Consider the following 5,591-nt stretch of genomic DNA (forward strand, 5'->3'; position numbering starts at 1 on the left):
AAGCTGATCCCTTTGGAAAGTTCATTCTCAAACAAGAGACAAAGAAGGGGTCCGCTACTGGCTGGGGTGACGGAAAATGACAATCAAAGGGAGATGGAGTTCCTACTACACCAGAGGCTAAGAAAGAGCATGTCTTATATGTCTAGAGAGCTTCTTAGTCCTCCTGTGTTTTGCGATTAGAGTTAATGGAAATTACAGCAAATGAAAGTTGTGGCTGCAAGCTGACCGCTTTGAACTCTTCATTCCTCTCAACCAAGAGACAAAGTAGGGGGCCTGCTACTGGCTTAGGTGAAGGAAAGAAAAATGAATATTGAGTTCCTACTACACCAGGGGCTAAGGAACAGTATGTCTGATATATCTAGAGAGCTTCTTAGTACTCCCATGTTTTATGATTAGAGTTAATGAAAACTTACAGCAACCCCATCTAGGCAGGACATCTAATCGTTCAGACTGTTCAGTAATGAAGGTTTGAGTCATTCTGCCAGGCCAAGCACCATGAGCAGCTGACATGCTTTCGCCAGGGCAAAGGGAAAGAGAAATGGGTAGTGAAAGAAGGCAGTTATAAATAACAGTTACAGCAATGTGGGCTGCTGCAGAAACCACCGCTGTAATAGTATTTACTTGATGGGTCAATAATGTCTGCCAGCACAGGTGGGAAAATCAACAAACCAACAAATAAATTATCCTTTCAAATGAAATGCTTAGGGAAAAAGACCAACTTTTACTGACAGACATTTCTTAACCTCTGGGAGGCCATTTTATTCACTAACACATGCTAGGAGGCTTCAGCCATATCTTACTCTATTGTAAAAAACAGCAATTTGATTCTCTTTCCACCTCAATCATTAAAGAGATTATGCATTTAGGGTCTGATATTCCTTCTTGGACAAGTAGCCAGACGTCATTTCTTCCAGTTTCTTCTCAAGGTGTGGAATTAAGTCTCCTCTCATATACCTGAAAAGAAAGAGATGTGTCATTAACCAAAAGAGAGCCAAAGAACTTATGCTGTAGGAAGCACTGTGGGAGATAGAAGGATGAAGTAACAGTCAGCATGGAGACAGAAATGCACCTGCATGGTAAGGGGTAGTCTAGCCAGGCAATAACAAATGCTGGCGAGGGTGTGAAGAAAAGGGAAGCTTCATACACTCTTGTTGAGAATATAATTTACTATGACAACTATGAAGAACAGTTTGGAGTTTCCTGGAAAACCTGAAAATGGAGCAATCATATGATCCAGTAATCCCACTGCTGGGGATACCCCCAAGAGAAAGGAAGTCAGTACACCGCAGAGATATCTGCACTCCCGTGTTGGTTCCAGCACCGTCCACAGTAGCCAAGCTTTGGAAGCAACCTAAGTGTCCACCAACAGCTGAATGGGTAAGGAAAACGCGGTACATATACACAAAGGAGTGCTGTTCGGCCATAGAAAAGAATGAGATTCAGTCTTGTGCAACAACATGGATGGAACTGAAGGTCATTACGTTAAGTGGAATAAGCCAGGCACAAAAAGACAAACTTCGCATGTTCTCACTTATTTGTGGGAGCAAAAATTTTAAACTGAACTAATGGAGATAGAGAGTAGAACGGAGGACTGCCAGAGGCTGAGAAGGTTCGTGGGGTTGGGGGAAGTACAGATGATTAATACGTACAAAAGTATCTGATAGCATGACAGGGTGACTACAGCCAGTAATAATTTAATTGTACATTAAAAATAACAAGAGTATAATTGGATTATCTGTAACACAAAAAAATAAATGCTTGAGGTGATAGATGCCCCATTTACCTCGATGTGTTTATTACACATTGTTGTCTGTATCACAATGTCTCATATACCCCAGAAATATATGCATCTGCTATGTACGTACACACATTTCTTAAAAAGAGGTAATTAGCAAATACAAAGAGTGTCAATTGAGGGACAATATCTACCTCAGACTATGGAGAGAATTGAATTCTCCATAGGCTTAAAAGAATGAGTTAGATTCAGACGACATTAACCTAAGTAATTGTGGAGACAGACGTAAGTATAAGTGAGGGCCAAGGTTTGAGAAATTCAAGGCACAGGCCGTTCCCCCATGCTCACCGCCAGTACTGTGTTGGACCCGAGTGCTTAAAGAAATTGGACAGTTCCTGTCTCTACCTACCTTGCTGCTTCCTTGATGTTGGATTCAAAAAATTGTTTTTTGATTTCTATAGGTCCTTGCACTCCTTCAAGCAATTTGAAGATTTTTTCATATTCTGAAGACGTTAAAAAAAAACTTGAGTATTATCAAATACAAAGAAGAATAGAAGTGAATCTTGCTTAACCTATACCTCACTAATCCTGCTTCATGGGCTAAAATGTTTTAAATGCTTAAATCAAGATACCTGCACATACAAAATCTAAAAAATAAAAAAAGACACCTGCACCTACCTATGAATGAAAGTCTTGTAAACCATAACCCGGTGAGAAAAGAGAAAGAAAAGTTGTACTGTGCTTTAGTCAAAAGACGAATTACCATAAATTATGGGTAAACTCAACTCTGGCAAGGAATTAGCCTCAACAGACAACATGCATATCTTCTGAATTAAAGAAAGGGAGACTTCCTCAATTTTTTTAAAAACAGACATTCTTATACTACTTACTTTGTCCAAAGCATTGAATTTCCTTCACTAACTGGTATTTTATATCAGCACTAATTTCTTCTCGGCTTTTTAGAAAAGGGAGTATTTCTCTGCATTTTAGGTCATCTGCAGAGAAATTGCTGGTAATGATTCTTTCTACAAGTGCATTTCTACCAGGTTTCTGCACTATCCCATCTTTGCTGAAGCCAGTGAAGTCATCAATCCGAGAATCCAGTTGGCTGGCTGGAATACCAACTGCTACCTTAAGCTCTGGTGGAACAAATTTTGACAAAAAGCCATCAGTTGGAGTTTCACCATGTTCTTTCCCTTCCACATAGACATCACGAACGACAGATCTGGAAACCAAACTGAGAAGTTGAGCTGTGGGAAATGTGTCTTTTATCACCCCTCTGGGTATATCTATGTGCTCCTCAGTTTCTAGGGAATTATTTATTTCATAGATGGGAGGTATACCAGGGGGAAATCCCAGGCCTGATGAATTGAGGCCAGGACACATAAAACAATAAAACCATTTCTTAGTTTCTGGCTCTATAAATACATATGGAAACCAAGTAAGACAGTATAACTCTAACAAACATTCACAGGTCCCTGGTACTCATCTGTTAGTGTCAGCTTGTCATGCTTTATAAGTTGAAAGCAGCAAGTTTCACTTGATATCATGTATTTTTCAGGTTCACATACAAAGTGCCACGCTTTACTTAGCTGGAAGCCGGAAAACTTGGATACACCTCAACCTGTCTCCTCTCTATGTCAAATATATTCTGAGAAAATATACTACTCGGGAGGCTGAGGCAGGAGAAGCACTTGAACTGAGGAGGCAGAGGTTGCAGTGAATCAGGATCGTGCCACTGCAGTCCAGCCTGTGTGACAGAGTGAGACTCTGTCTAAAAAAATAAAAAAGAAAAAGTATATGGGAATTAAAGATTGGAAAAGCCAAGACAATCTATAAGAAGAAGAACTAATTTGGTAGATATACGCTACTAAATATGAGATTTACTGTAAGGGTAGAGTAATTAAAACAGTGTAGTATTGGAGCAATGACAGACAAATAAACCAAAGGAAGAGGACACAGAGTCTGGAAACTCAAAAGAGCGAGATTTACCACAAAAGAGGTTCTGTAAATCATTGTGGAAAGGGCTGTGCTTTTAATAAATGCACTTTATAAATGCAGGGAAAATATAAACCTTGACTCTTATCTCATCCGCTCCAAAAAACATTATTAAAGATGGAGAGACAATCTAGTAAAACACTTGAGATATTATCTTCACAACTATAGAACAGGCAAAGATGTTTCTAATGAGGATACAAAAGCACTAACCATAAAGAATGAATTGTTTAATTTGACATAATTAAATGGAAAATTTCTGTTCCTCCAAAGACACTACTAAGACAGTGAAAAAGCAAAGCGTATTTGTACATTACATATCACAGATTAGATTGTATAGGTTATATGTAAAAATATATATTAACCACACTCACACAAGCACACACACACATATATATATACATATGTATGTATGTATGTATGTATGACAAAAAACAAGTGGAATACACAACATATCCAGAACTACACTTCAATTTTTAAGAAACAAACATCCCAATAAAACTTGAGGGGGAGCTGAATACACACTTCATGACAGTCACACTTAAATATGACTCTAATAAACACGTAAAACACACCCAGACTCTGGCTTTACTCCATTCAACGAGAATTTATTTGAGATGAATTTGAAACCTAGAAGAAAACAGAATCTAATCGTCATGGCATTGGGCAAGGCAAAGATTTTTCTTAAAATAATAAAAAGCAGTAGCCATAAATAACACACTGAGTAATAAAATTAAGAGTCTGTTCATCAAAAACACTTTATCGAGACAGTGTAAAAGCAAAACAGATTTATAGAAGACATTAAAATTCCATGTGTTTTTTATCTATGTACATATATGCCTGTGTGTATGTGTGTATAACTGAAATATGGAATATATGTAAATCCATTTTTAAAGTACAAACATCTCAGTAAAATTTGGGGGTAGAGGCTTGAAAGGAACCTCCTAAAGGGCACAGTTAAATGACAATAAATACATAAAAACGTGCTCCAAACCCATTAATAAACAGCTGGGATTGGTGGCTCATACCTGTAATCCCAGCATCTTGGGAGGCTGAGGCAGGTGAATCGGTTAAGCCAGAAGTTCGAGACCAGCCAGGGCAACTTGGCAAAACCCCTCTCTGCGTAAAAAAAATACAAAAATTAGCCGGGCTTGCCGGTGCATGCTTGTAGTCCCAGCTACTCCAGAGGTTGAGGCACAAGAATTGCTCGAGCCCGGGAGGTGGAAGTGCTGCTGTATCCACCCTGGGAGGCAGAGGGAGACCCCATTTCAAAACAAAATCAAGTATCAATTAATAAATAAACAGTAAATAAATAAATTAATTAATTAAAACAATTTTTTAAAAGATGTGCTCAATCTCAATCAGCAGAGAAATTCAAGTGCAGACATAAGGAGAGACCACTGCACACCCATCAGAGCAACTGGAATGAAAGATTAACTGTACAGCGAGTGTGTGAATGTGGCACAGCTGGAATCTTCGAATATTTCTGTACACCGACTCCCACACAGACACCCCAGGCTGTGGCTGAAAGGTCAGATAGTACCCCGGGGAAGAGCTCCTTCAGAACTGAGATCAACCAATGGAGGAAAAGCACCCCAATCCGGGGCGAGACAGAGCTCCCAGGGTCAGGTGGCCTCCCTCATGGCCGACACAGAGCTCCCCGTGTCCCACCGTAGGCTTAGAGAATCCAAGGAACAAGCACCCCACTCCCCCGCAGCACCGGGAGACAGCACCCACAGATAATTAAAAAAACCAGCACCAAGGGAAAGCATTTGGTAAGCATCCCCATCCGGGACGAGCAGAACCCAAGAAAGGCCAACACATCTTAGCTGAGCATGAGCAACATCCAAAGACAAATGCA

General features: G+C 39.8%; 1 long non-coding RNA gene across 1 annotated transcript; it reads right to left on the reverse strand.

Moving 5' to 3' along the window:
* Positions 1-1,982: 1,982 nt before the first annotated feature.
* On the reverse strand, positions 1,983-4,847 carry LOC144581036 (uncharacterized). Its single transcript, XR_013531566.1, has 3 exons — positions 4,759-4,847; positions 2,626-2,874; positions 1,983-2,238 (listed from the first exon to the last, which is right to left on the reverse strand). It is a non-coding gene; the product is annotated as an uncharacterized LOC144581036 (long non-coding RNA).
* Positions 4,848-5,591: the final 744 nt, after the last annotated feature.

The sequence above is a fragment of the Callithrix jacchus genome, chromosome X (genome assembly GCF_049354715.1).
Source record: "Callithrix jacchus isolate 240 chromosome X, calJac240_pri, whole genome shotgun sequence".
Taxonomy (NCBI): domain Eukaryota; kingdom Metazoa; phylum Chordata; class Mammalia; order Primates; family Cebidae; genus Callithrix; species Callithrix jacchus.